This window comes from Ascidiella aspersa, chromosome 5 (genome assembly GCF_963924565.1).
Source record: "Ascidiella aspersa chromosome 5, kaAscAspe10.2, whole genome shotgun sequence".
Lineage (NCBI taxonomy): Eukaryota > Metazoa > Chordata > Ascidiacea > Phlebobranchia > Ascidiidae > Ascidiella > Ascidiella aspersa.
Window position 1 is genome coordinate 7,460,174 of NC_139451.1, and position 14,842 is coordinate 7,475,015.

Below are 14,842 nucleotides of genomic sequence, written 5' to 3' on the forward strand. Positions count from 1 at the left end.
CTATTGAGAAGGAAGCGACCGCCATTGTCGAAGCACAAGTGGGCTCACTTCCTAAAGGGCCGTAGTTTTACTCTCGTCACTGATCAAAAGTCTGTGTCCTATATGTTAGACCGAACCAATCGAAGTAAAATTAAAAACGCCAAGATCACTTACTTCATGGAGACTACTAGAGTTGGGCCAAATATTCTTACGATATTCGTCATCGCCCTGGTGTTTAAAACGTGGTTCCCGCTCTATCACGGGTGTATGTGCTTTCACATGTTCTACGCGAAATCTTGAGGAGTTACATAAGGTATCCCGGATGTGTATATCACTTCATAAAAAGTAGGAACGAACCCACCGTTCACTCCCGAAGAAACCAAAGCCGGTTGGGCGAAACTGTCCCTCTTGCGCCGAACTAAAACCACGGGATCTGGTCAAAGCAACGAGATCGTGGGAACGACTCCGAATCCGTACCTTCTAGTGCTAGTTGATGAGTATAGTCGATATCTGTTGTTTTTCCTTGCAGAGACATGACGTCCCGCTCCGTCATCGAGTGTCTCTCCGTCCTCTTCTGTTTATTCGGTTTTCCCGAATATATTCACAGTGATCGTGGGACCTCTTTTCTCAGCAAATAACCTCATCAGTTTCTTACTACTGCAATCATCCACCAGGTAAAATGGTCAGTGCGAAAAGACCAAACGGTTTGGAGAACTACTTCACAGTCGTGGTCTGTCAGTCGACCGCTGGGAGGAAGTGTTACCAGTAGAGAGGCTCTTCATGCTATTCGTTCGCTTCTCTGTAAGGCGACTAATAAAACACCTCATGAAAGATTCCTCCCTCCGTTTCCCGAGACGAGCTTTAACCGGAACCGCTATGCCTTCGTGGACTTAATCGTGGTGTTGTTCTTTTACGTAGGTATGTATGTTCGAACACAGAGGGGCTCGACGCGAATCCATCCGTCTCTACACCGACCTCGCTCCGTGTCCTGGTTCTCCTGAGTCGCTCCATGACGCTTTTCCCCCTTGCGACGCCGAGACCTCTCGGACCCCTGAAGGTACCCGTTGAGATGAACCCTCGAAACCCGCCCCTCCTCTCCTGAAGACAAAGTACCACCCCTGCCCGACATCCGACGATCGGGTCGTGAACGTCGGGCTCCTGTCTGCTACGGAGACTGGACTGTTTGAAGGGTCTTTTATCTAGAAGGGATGAATGTAATGAGATTTATGTTCTTCTATTGTTACCTCTGATTTCTATGGTGTTTGCTTCTGTGCGTTTCTCCTTTCTTTTCCTTGCCTCTCTCCGTAATTATTATTATACGTCCCGCGTCTTGTTGCATTCTTTCCTCCCTTTATAACTCGTGTAACTTTACTATGCTTCGTCAGTCTTTGTCAGTTTCTCTTATTGGGTACTCTTTTACATTCGTTACTAATAACGTTCTTTTTGTTACAGCACTCTATGTTGTAAATTGTTAATTAATAGTGACGACGTTTATTGTTTTAGTTACTTCAAAGAGGGTGTTGAAAAATATGGCAGTTTAATACTCTAACTCAGAGGTTCCCAACGTGGGCGGTACCGCCCCCCTGTGGGCGTTGGCGAGTTCCAAGGGGGCGTTTTGAGTCTTTTCATGATTTGGGGGGCGCTGAACGCACATAGGGGCGCGTTACATGAAAGTACTTATATCAAAATTTTATAAAAAGTTCACATACAAATAGTAACAAACAGGGACATTATTTTTTCGCCAAATGTAATAAAAAACTAGCAGGAAATTTAAAAGAAATGCCGTTATACCCCAAAAAATCGCGCTCGCTTCGCTCTCCAGGTGCGCCCGGACTTAAAAACGTTAACAAACACTATTACACTTTTCATTAGTAGTATGGATAAAAAAATTCCGAGGCCCGCCTGATTCACAGTTCTTCTAACATTTTTCTTTAGGAGTTTGGTTGCGGCCCGCGACTAGAAAAGGATTTAAAGTCTTGGTGCAGAAAGATATGAATATTTTTCTGGTAATGACATAACCTGGTGAAATAATGTATGTATAAATTCCAATAGTGAATGTATGTTAGGCAACCTAAAATATCACTGACAGCTTATCGAAACGAAAGTGAATATGACATGTTAGACAACGATTAATATAATACTTTACTGTAAAGCAAGATGAGGGGGGCGATATGAAATAATACTGAGCCCAAGGGGGCACTAGTGTAAAAACTGGTTGGGAAACACTGCTCTAACTGGTTCAGTGTTGTTGCTAAAAGGTATGGAAATCCCTGCCTCAAACACTAGTACAATGTGCTGCGCTATACAAAAAAAATGATACTCACTTTCACCTCCAGTCCATAAGACATTATCAGTCTGCTCGGATTGGCCTTCTTAAACTTTGGGACAAATCATCGGGTTAAATCAGATTCAAATCTCTCTCATGCTCAAGTTGTTTTACCATATGAAGTATATGTTAATTAACTTCATCTTTGCCGAGTTTCGACAATGGATTTTTTAAAAATTTCAAATGAATTGTCCTTTTTTTAATAAAATATCTAGTATGCTAAAAAATCTAAAACAATTCAATGTTAAGGAAGGGGTTGTTGTTGCAACACACATAACTTAAGCTGGGCATAAAATTAGAGATACAATAAAGTAATACGATATTGCGCTGTTAACGATATCAGAATCAGAAATATCGGGCAAATAGTTCACTGTAAAAATATGAACAAGCTTTTCCTGAAAAACAAAACAAATTTCCTATTTTTTGGCAAAAGAAATTAACATCATGAAAAGTTAATTTACAAAATTAGAGTTGTATACATTACATAGCTAGGTAAATAACTGAAAATGAATTTTATTGTTTATTCTAAATGAGTACATCCCAGGTATATAAATGAAAACTGATACCAGATGACACAAACGTAAAAATATCAGTCATCGGTATTATTGGTCCCAAAAAGTTATATCGGTAGATCTCTGATTGATTTGTTTTTTAACCAAGTGGCGAGAAAAATAAACACACAAAATACATCACATTAAGCAAACTTTATGACTAGTATAGCACGACACTGGACAATTAAAATAAATTTGGTGAATCTAAACACAGTCTAAATCCACTTGAAAGGTTCGGATTAAAGAAATATAAGCCAATGTTAAATTAAATATAGCAATTTTCTTTTCAACAATGAAGCAAGTCTGTGTGCTTTCTTTTACTAACATTACAATTTTTTCAAACATTTTCCTAAAACTATGTAGTCATTTTGGAAAACTATATACGGATCTGTTCATAAGTTTAATGGTGAAAATAACGGCCCAAATAGACATAAAAAGCGCGACATGCTTTTTATTCAAACGCTTCGGCAAATTCTCATCATCATCAGTGATAGGAAAGCCACATCAGTTACACCCAACGATAGATTAAAAATTGCGCAGAAGCGAAGGTGTAAGCCACCTGCGAGTGTGCGTCTGACGAAATAGGTGCATAGCAACTACGACCCTCAATATATTTACGAAGAAACAATAGGACAGTACGTCACATCAAAAATACGCAATAAGTTAATTAGGTAATGAACAAATACAGAGGAACCGACTTAGAATCAACGTTTAATTCCGGTTGATAGCGGTCCAAACTCCATTGTACGAAAAAAATGAACATCTAGCAAGATTTAGTCCTTTTTCTGTTAATAACATTGTTATTTTGGGCCAAACGAGCGGTGACAGCCCGCATAAAAAACGAGAGAACAGAAAATAGGTTCACTTCTCGTGTACACGTATGACGTAAACCAATGCTCGTTTATAAAATATTTTATACCATATCACTGTTCCCTCAAACAAATCATGGGCAATGTGCACGGTGGGAGCCCCGGGTGGTTGCACACATGAAAGTGGTGGTTGAGCTCATTAAAACGAAAATTTCACACCCATGTAATAAGCCTCTCTACATGAGCGTGTTAGCTAACGCGCGTTAAGAAAAAAGAACAGGAACGCGCGTCAAGAAAAATGAACAAAGGAAGTAATGCTAGTTATGTTAGTTGAAGAATTTAAAGGGTTGCGCAAATAAAGTTAAGGGTATTGTGGATTCTTTTGAGTTTGTATCGGTTAAACTTGTCATTTGTGATGAGCATAAATATTAATATAATGTAGATATAAATGAAGCATTGTTTGTAATTTTTGTAGATTAGATAAGAAACATTAGTTGTTTGCTATAAATTCATTTTTAAATTGACGTTTATAACCTTTTGGTTTAAAAATCGGTTTCGCAAAAGACAAGCTTTATTCCAATTTTTGCATGCCAGAAGGTTTGTATCGGAAAAGAAGGACAACAAGAAAGAAGTGTTTGGATGTTGAAAAGGTATTTCCTTTGGTGTTTTCAATAAAATATTAGTATTATGCATTTTTAAAAAACACACATAAAATTTTATTGCATTAGGTCACAAGATTTTTGGGGAAAAATTGTTATGGCTCAAGCATTTCCGAATGAAAAAAAAAACAGATTTTGATAACCTTGTCGAGGTACTGTTGACATGAAACCAGGTAATAAAACATATGTTTATTTTCTATATTATTCAAAACATTAGATGACTACACTGTAAGAACTCGAATAAATACAAGAAAAAGAATAGCAATTGGAGTTTACAAACTAGCCTCATCTGCTGAATATAGAACCATAGGAGAACTGTTTGGTGTGAGTGATTCTTCTGTACACAACTGTCTTTTGCGGTAAGTGTACACCAGTGGTTCTCAAACTGTGCGTCGTTTCAATTTCCCAAGGGCGTCGCAGAATAGTTGCGTTTCGTTGCTGAACTCAGTTTATTTTATAAAATGAGGTTAAGTGTAGTTTTATAACTTTTTTCGAAAATCAGTGGGACTAAAATTGTTCTTTAAGTGCTCTTTAACTGTTTAAAAGTTTTGATACCTTCCATGTTTACAACAATAGCCTTTTTTATACAGCAGTAACATTGTTTAATCAACGCCTATCGTTGGTTTAATTTCAAGTTCCCTGAAAAGGATGTTTAATTCAGGAAACCGGCAAACTTTTTGGATTTCAATGAATGCCGATTATCTAGCTTTGGTGCAGAAAGCACTACGAATTATTATCCCATTCGCCATGTCGTATTTATGTAGGCCTACCTTATGTCCTCTTTTCTCAAGAAAACTGAATGGTCCTTCGAGGATGCTCAAAAATGTTCAAATGTCCTCTTTTTTCGCATTTGGAGTTACTTGCTTTTATACTTTTAACAAGAATTTTAGGCGAGACGTTGTATTTATTCCTAAAAATATATGAAACATGCTTAATTGCTGGTTGGAAAACAGACCAGCCCTACCTTCTTGATTGTTTTTACAAACATTGCGCCAGAAAAATGGCAACAGAACCTCACATCTAAAAAGGCCCATTAATAAAGCCAAGGTATAAAAGTTTTGTAGGCCCAGTGGCTATGTTCTTATTTCTTACAGAAGCTTGTCTAGTTAGTGTATGACAGCGGTTCTTAACCGGGGGGCGCGAGATCGAAGTTAAATTTTATGCAATGATTCTAATGGTTTCGTTGGGTTGCCCACCACTCCTACAGCGCTGTAGAACCTCTTTTTTGTCAACTTGAATATTGAAACTGCCAAAAAATTTCGCGTTGTTTTTCTACGTTTGTCAACTTTTTTAGCACAAAGTCTCTTTGAGTGCCATTGCATGTTTTCATATCATCAAAGGTATACCGGGCACCAGCCATATTTAAATACAATTTTGCTAATTCGTAGGTGGGGGAGGGGAAGCGCAAGACATAGGAAAATTACCAAAGGTGAGCGCGGCTGGAAAAAGGTCAGGTTAAGAACCACTGGCATACAGGTGGTTTTCAGCAGATGCTTCATTTTTCTTTATTATTATTTAGATATAGACAACCATAAAGCAAAATAAGCTATAAATTGAAACGCCGAAACTCTGTTTACTGATGAGCTACGCCAGAAGTAATCCTTGTTTCAGGAAAGGGCGTATGGATTTCAAAGCTGAATGCATTACTTGTGAATATGGCACGTTTTTCTCAAACGTAACAATTCTACTTTCGTTTTACTTACAGGCAAAAAAATGTCTTCTTTTTGGGTGCTGAAAATATGGTAGCCCTATATTTATGTGAAGCAGGATTTTCTGCCTTGGCGGTGATAAAAGCAAATATCAATCACGAATTAACACAGAAAGAGAAATGCGTGTGGTAATTTCAAAAATTCTCCCAAAGATTCAATGAACTTTGTAAAATCAAACAAACCCACACGCCACATTCAATAATATACATTGCTTTTTGTTGTTGTATCAATAAAACAACTTAAATAATAAGTTTTCTCATTAACTTTTACTTTCGGGTGCGTCGCAAGTCCAGAAACTTTTCCTAAGGCGTCGCAACAAAAAAAGTTTGAGAACCACTGGTCTACACTCCTTGTATAAAGTTAATTTTAAGTGAATTATTAACCTGAATTTTGTTGGATAAATTCTTAGATTGTGCAACAGTTTGATCAAAAGGCTTAAGCAGTACATTTATATGCCAAAAGAGGATGAAGCGCAAAGAATAGCAGAACGCTTCAAGAAAAAATACCATTATCCACAGGTTTACATGTATATATTTTATGTAGTATGGAAATAAATGTTTTATGTATTTATGATTAAAAAAAAATTGAATTCCTTGCTATCTTGTGTTATCTGTTTAATTTTATAGGTAATGGGCTGCATTGATGGTTCACATATTGCAGTTACTGCACCTTTTGAAGGAAAAAAAGATTATACTAATCGAAAAGGTTGGGATTCTCTTGTACTACCAAGCCGTTGTTGATGATAAACTTTGGTATGTAAATTTATAAACAACATAATTATAATATTTTAAAACATTTAGTTTCAGAAACATAAACGTAAAAATGCCTGGAAGCAGCCACGACGCATTGGTTTTCAGGAACTCCAAGTTGTTTAAGTACTCCTGCAACCTACCAAAAGTAAGATGGTAACAATTTTTTAAATTGTTTCAATGACCAAAACATGACCATATTGTTGTGCTTCAGGTACCTGTTAATATTGAAGGTGTTGAAGTTCCACTGCTTATTCTTGTGGTGGAAAATGCTTTTGGAAAGCTTAAGGCTCGATGGCGCATCCTGAGAAAAATTGAAACTTCAATAATAGGAGCTTGCTGCATTTTACACAATTTGTGTGAACTGTCCAATGCAGCTGTCGTGGAGGGGGGGCTGAACAGCCCGTTAGTAGGCCCAAGAACACTGCCTCAGCGACAGTCAAGTAGATACCTATGAGCTTTATTTCACTTATTCATTTCTTTGTTTTTTTAGTTTTGTGTGGCTCCTTGTCTTAATGGAATAATACAACATATGTTCAATATTTTGCATTTATTTAAAAAAGCGTGAAGGTAGATAAAAGAGTTTGGTTAACAGTTACACAAAGGATATTTAACACTCAAACAAATCAAAATTAAAACGAAAATAATGAATTGCTATATGGTAAAAAAAAAGAAAATGCATTGCAAATGGAAATAAATGTAAAAAAAACTAAAACACAAATAAAAAAGACGGTTGTGGCTCGGGCACAACATATACAGGTCCCCCTCCCTGTTGGGCAGTCAACAGCTGAATGGCAGTCCTGAATTCATTTCTTATGCCATCCAGAAGTTCCCGCATCATTGCACGATCCTCTCTCATTAATTCTCTGTCTTTCTCACAATTTTCATTGTAAACTTCGCCGAAATTGCCAGATTCATTGGATTTTTAAGGGAAATGACAGAATTGCATTTAATATTGTACCAGTGCTTTTAAACCTGTGGGATGATGGTACGCACAAATTGAGATACATATTATTATTTTTTATTATGTGTTGTAATACAGTAATTAAAAAAGCCGATATGCATTACAGGTACAGTAGTAATATAGTCTCGTATGGTGGCTCATTGCAGCTCACAGCTATTTATTTAAACCTTCTTTCACTGTTATTTTACAAATAAAACTAAAGGTTGCAAACTTAATGTGCTTGTTTCATGCGGATGGAAATTTTCCAAAATAAAAAAGTTTTGATAAAAACTTTAAAGGTTGAAAAGCACTGCTTTAGACAAACTCTTATACAATATATATTATTACCTTTTGAGAAGCGCCGTTTCCTAGATGGACGACTTCTGGTGCTGGAGTTGCCACTGCTTGGTTGTTGTTCAACAGTAGGATTTTCTATATATTATAAAACGAGTTGAAATAAATTGGGTACAGTACAAAAGAATATTGTGGTTATTGACTTTTTTTACCTGTCATATTTGACGAACATGGAACAAAAACAAAAGCTATTCCATTTTCAAACAAAATTTAAAGAAATACATACTAGGAGCAGCAGCTTCAGGTTCCTGCTGCTCAGCTTCCTGGGGCTCCGGCATTGAATCAATGCCTTCACTTTCAATAGCCTAAACAACAATTGTAAACATATTAAAATTAAACTAAATCTTTTAAAACTTGTTGTTATTTTCTAAACCTCAGAAATAATTCATATATAAAGAAGTTATTAATATATATATTAATAATATACAGAGATATTAATTTATTTTTCTTACTTAGGGCGATGGTGAAAAAGCTGATCGATTTTTCAAAAAAGGCTTCCAACTATCCCAGCAGTATCAGCCCCAGAAACTTTAAGTCTTGTTATAATTTCTCTCTATTTTTCCACTTTTGTCCTATTTGTATTCTACATCATATAATGTAAGATATGGTTACAAGAAAATGACATATTTTTAAAGTATTCTTATCCAACATCTTAAACTAGGTCAATATTGTTCTACAAGTCTAGCTTTAAATAGTTGTTCTCACTACCTTGAATAAGTTAAAACATAAACATTATTTCAAGTAAAACTAAATGTAGTTCTCAAATATATATATGCTAATAAATCCTGGTAGAGTTTGAAAATTAGGGCTAAATTAAAGATATATATATTCTACGACCTTTTTTGCCTTACCCAGTGAAATTTAAACCATGCTGATTTTTTAATTGTTCTGCGAAATTATCAAAAATTATTTTATTTCTTTGTGATTTGTCGCAGTATATATTTTTCTGCGATTACATCGATTAGAATCATGGCATTCTCGTCATTCCAAACTACAAACTTTTTTTCTAAAATACTATAATACTACTGTGACTTTCAACAAATCGCAACTTTCTTAACACACTTAATAAGCGACTAACCTACCTCTTACGAGCGTGCTAGACTCTTAACGCGCTTTAGCACGATTAAAACTAGTCAAGCAAGGCGACGTCGCCGTGCGTCATTTTAAGTGTCAGACAAGCGCACTAGCTCACTTATTTCGCTTATGTAGAGGCTTAAACTATCAGTAACAACCGCTCCTTTTGCGACGGTTTGAGTAGGTCTACTTTGCGCAGCGTTGTTCTGTCGGGTTTTGGGTGGAAGGAAATCTTTCGGTCCACTTGGCGGCCATAACAATTTAATTATATGTCTTCCGTCATCGGATCAGGAAACCCTGACCTGCGAGCTTTATTCTTTAAGTCGAGCAGGCTCATGTTGTAGTCGGTTTGCTCCTGGTTAGTGGTTAAGTCGTCTCATGCGGACGGCTTCTCCATGAACAATTGACTTAAACAACGACCAATCGCCATTTTCTTGGCGTTCAGTGTTTTAATAACATTTCCAGTCAATAAACCGTTTAAAAACTTCCATTCCATTAATGGCGCTGGCAGCCTGGAGAATAACATAGTGCATGACAACATTGGCAAGTGAACCTTGCTTTTGTGTGAAAAACATACACCCATATTTTAATATGTTATTTTCAAGTGTAATATTTGACCAGCTATGTGCGAATAGTTTGACTTGAGCGCATCCCCTGCAACGCACTCATGACCTTTTAAGATTACGATAAAGCGATATCTGCCGTTACAATATACAAATCGGACTTGCATAGTTTAGAACCGATTAATACCAACAATATGCAAAAGATACGTATCGTCAATTATCTTTTTATGCAACAAAATACAAAGATTACAACACCTTTGTCGCACTTGTGCGATGTGTTTAGACTACGTGTCGGTTACTTTTTTCATTATTTTTAGATAATGTTCCTTCGTCAAGTATTTTATTGGATGACCTCCAATATTTTGGAATTTTTAACGTCAAGACAAACTTCCATTCAACCCGACGAACATGTTGGATTGCGTTTATCCATTCCTGGTCTTCAATCTTATCTGACGACCGTGACGACCACATAGGCGTGGGCACGACAATCGTTTGTTAAAATGAGCTTTTCTGCTTGATGCATTGTAAAATTGGCAGATTGGATAGTCTACGTTTGTATATTGATCTATTTTTCTTGTTCTTTTCATTTTGCTTTAAAATATTGCTGTTGTCGGTAAGCATAATGGTACCAAAATTCCTCTGTTGGTTTTGAAGGCGGTTAAATTTTCAAATAAACCCCTGGCATTTAGGTTGCAAGAGAACGTTTGATGGATTACAGTTCCAATATGGTCTAGTAATTTTCCTCTGCTGTTGAATTAGGAGAAGATCGAAATCCAAACGTCTGCGTTGGTATGATGGCAAAATCACATTTTCACGTAAACAACGCTTAAGGAGAATTATTCTTCTTTCTCTCACACGTAGATAGTGTTGGCACTGCTTGTATTCTCCATGCTCACGCTCTGAGGGATATCTTGTCGTATGGCCAATGCAAGTTGACGACAATGACTTCGAATGTTATCAATATACTTTCGACTTTGTTGTCTTAGTCAAAATCAGTCATCATCAGTCTCTGAAAAAACAAATACAACATGATACAAAAAAACTAGGTGGTAGAAATTAAAAGTCATGGGAAAATAATAGTAGAAGGTTAGTTAAAAAAAGTGTTGTTTAGGCCTGATTCTGACCTTTTAGGTCTTATTTCGATGGATTTAGGACTTATTTCGATTTAGACGGTACTCTAACACCATTAGAGCTATTAGTCCTAGTTTGGCCTTATTCCGAATTGTATTTTATTCTGACGTTAGTGTTGGTCGTATCTCGGTCTTATGGCTGGAGTAGTGCCAACGACGTGTGCGCCAAAATCACTTACAAACATGTGGTTCTTCAATGGCCTCCTGCTGGGGTGCAACCAGCAGGGCTGGGGAGCCACCGTAAAATAGCATTAGCTCCGGCCCCAGCTCCGGTGCGTTTTAAAAATTGCTTTTGGCTAACTAACGTTGGAGATGGAACAAAATATAATTTCTTAGCTTGGCTCCGGCTCCCCAGCCCTGGGTGCAACAACATCTTTCAGAAACTTAAACGATTTGTATACTCCTGTTAGAGTAGGTGAGAAGCATCAGATTACATTGTCTGGAATCAAAAACCCCAAACAGTGAAAAGATTCTTGACTTCTTTGAATCTATTGCAATTTGATTAACCAGTTCTATCATAAAATTGAGACAAGATAATCGTACCCGTCCCTCACTCCTGCCGGATCTCGTTGGAAGCACTCAGCACGAGTAGCTGTAGCAGCTACTCCCACATATATTGTCTTTTTTAACGTAGATATCAGTTTCCAAGCACTTTGTGGCATTAAGGTTCACACGCGATAAGGCAACTTGTGCGACAAACATCAGCGACAACAAAAAGGTGAAAGGCAAGTTGTGTTAAGCTATAAAAGCAGCGGCAATCTGCACTTCGTCATAAATGTTGCAAATGTAGCTATCGCTGGTACAGCTTTTTTGAATGAAATTATACTTAAAATTGCGTCACTGTGACGTTTGAATTTTTTTTATTTTAGCTCCAAGCATTTAATTAAACTTATTTATTTATGGGCGTTCTTTCACTTATGTACGTGGAAAGTTATGCAAAAAACAACACACATTACCACAACTCATATTGTTTGGGGTTAGTGTTTGGGCGAGCACCCTAACCCAAATAATATACCTTGTGGTGTATACGTTCATATATCTTAAGAAGCGCCCATTTATGTTCTGTAGTAATGCTTCTGCAATCTTACAAGACCTTCTCGTTGTTTTTATTTAAAAAAAGCGCATGCATTTTTATTGGCAGAATAAATTTAATGAAGTTTTTCCGCTGTTAAGCGCGAATAAAGCAATTTTTACTTACTCAAAAAACGACAATCTTTTTAAAGTTTTGCTAAAAAATACATTCCCGGAGAGGACCTACCTAGTGCAGTTGGTGGGTTTTGGTATGCTTAACAAGTGCGGATCGATGACACAACCTCTCTACTGCCGAGTCTTCAGAATTTGATCGGACCTGAAAATACGAACAATCTTAAAACTTCAAATCACAGAAAATGAAACAAAGCAAAATTTAATAGTTAACAAATTAATCAACAAAATCCCTAGATTTGTCCCTAAAAGGGGCTAAAGGTTAAAAAAGTGAGAGCGCCAGCTTTTTATGTAGAGTCTACAAGGCTACGAACGAACCTTTACGACACTTGGATGCAAAGGAGCAAGTGTTTTGAAGATTGTTGATTCGAACACATTTGCTCTACCTCAACTGAAACGACTGCAGGAAATTTGAATTCTCGCCTATCTGCAAACATTGTCTCCAACTATGCGATAAGAGATAGATTTTGCTTTTTAACTGCCAAATGCCCACACTTTGTGTAGCCCCTAGATTTGGCATTTTTCTGTACAATAAAAATTGCATGGCGCAACATTCTTGAAGCCAGCATTCCAAAATATACATTCCTCAAGCTACCTAAAGAATTGACAAATTACGTTACAACAAGTCTCATCGCTGGATTTAAGAAATCAGGCAAAACATCATCACCTTTAAACAGAGACAAAGTGTTCGAGCGTATTTGTAGCAGCAGCAAAAGGAATTTTGATGCTCTACATTTTAGATATTTTTAATAAAAGGAGAATATGGAAATGATAAAGAAAATGCAAGAAAGATACATAATGCGATTTTTTTAGAAGAATAACAGCAGGAACAGGGCCGAAATTAAGAATCACGAAAAATGTTTAAGTGACGACGACGAACAGGAAGATACAACAAATAACCCAACCAAAACAACTAAAGCGTGGCGCAGATGGCAAAAACTATCCTTTTTTTTCGTTGCTTGTTTCTGTGGTTTTTATCTTGTTATAGCTATCATCACCTTAATAATAAACACTAGGACTATATGGAATTTGAACTTCGCGCTCAGAGAATGAGCACCACGATATAAAATAACCTCATGCAGTTTTAGCTGTCAAGCTTTTTTGCCAACAATCTAACGTATTCTAACAGAAGAGTAGTGCTTTAAATAGAATCTTTTCTAATAGTTTTGACGATTCAAGTATTAAAGTGAAGAAGCCTTGTGTCCACTAAACAACACAAGGATCGTGGCACTCGTGGAGTGAAGTAACATGGTTTTAAGGTGTGTAATTTGTGACTTAAATATGCACTGGGTAGGATAGCTGTCCACATAAAGTTCAAAAAAGCCTTCAGGTCAACTGACTTATTCACTGGACACGGCTGGTTAAGAATGTGGGAAGAAGAAAAATAAGACTATAATTTATTTAATTTTAATAACTGATATGGTTGAAAGCCTTGTGTCCACTAAACAACACAAGGACCGTGGAGTGAAGTAACATGGTTTTAAGGTGTGTAATTTGTGACTTAAATATGCACTGGGTAGGATAGCTGTCCACATAAAGTTCAAAAGCCTTCAGTTCAACTGACTTACTTATTCACTGGACACGGCAAGGATCGTGGAGTGAAGTAATATGGTTTTAAGGTGTGTAATTTGTGACTTAAATATGCACTGGGTAGGATAGCTGTCCACATAAAGTTCAAAAGCCTTCAGTTCAACTGACTTATTCACTGGACACGGCTGGTTAAGAATGGGAAGAAGAAAAATAAGACTATAATTTATTTAATTTTAATAACTGATATGGTTGAAAATAAAAAATCGTGGCAAAGACTGTGATGACTTCAGCCATTATTACAGCATGTAGTAAAACTGTATGTGGCAATAAATGGTTTAATAATTGTGTGAATTCTCTTTTAAGCAATTTTCCAACAACACGGTTTTTTAATTTAAAAGTTGCCTCAACATCAATCAAATTGCATGGAAAAAGTACTTTATGTATACGCGGTTCCCTGCGAAAGGCAACAATGGCTCAGCAAATGTAAATGCAACAGCAAATTTTTGGATTTTCATCTTTTATTTATGAATGAGTTAGTTTGTCAGATTAAGTATTACCCATATGTTTGTTACCGACGATCGATCCGATAATATTGTTAATATACAGAAAACCTTGGTGAATTCTGCCAACGATTACACGAATGAGGACAAGAAGAACAGCGAAAAAAATGGGCGATTCTTGTTTCTACAAGACCTGATTAGTAAAGCATGATTGGCTCGTTTATGATTGAGAAAAATAAGGCATTTTGCTCAACTTGCAGCGATAACAGTGACACGGAGAAGGTTTTGACAACTGGAAGAAGGGTGCCGAAAAATTTAAAGATCACGAAGAAAGCTTTCTTCACAAAGCTGCATGTGCTGCAACATTCAGTTCATCACTTCAACTGGAAAAGCAGCAGCTTCGAAAACAGAGATTACCTCATCTTCAAACATTGAAGACACTGTTGCGTCAAGGTGTTTGCTATTAGAGGGAAAACTGACATAGAATCAAACCTATACCAGTTTGATGACCTCAACAAAGGTTTTTCAGCTGCTTCTTAAAGAACAACACTACGTGACAGCACACGATATTCTGGAGGAGCAAAAGCAGATGCTAGTTTTGAAGGCTCGAAGAGATTTGTTGCAAGGCGTCATGGAGAAAGAGACTTTTATTCATTTCTAGCCGACGAATATATATAGTATCGGAAGATTTCGTGGGGATTTTTGAATGCTCCGAGGGCATATCATCTGATGCACTTCTCAAGTACATAAAAAGACATCCTCC

The 14,842-nt window shown here is 36.9% G+C and overlaps 1 pseudogene; it reads left to right on the plus strand.

The window, feature by feature from the left end:
* The first annotated feature begins 3,801 nt into the window (after positions 1 to 3,801).
* LOC146141671 (uncharacterized) lies at positions 3,802 to 14,514 on the plus strand (annotated as a pseudogene).
* The last annotated feature ends 328 nt before the right edge of the window (positions 14,515 to 14,842 follow it).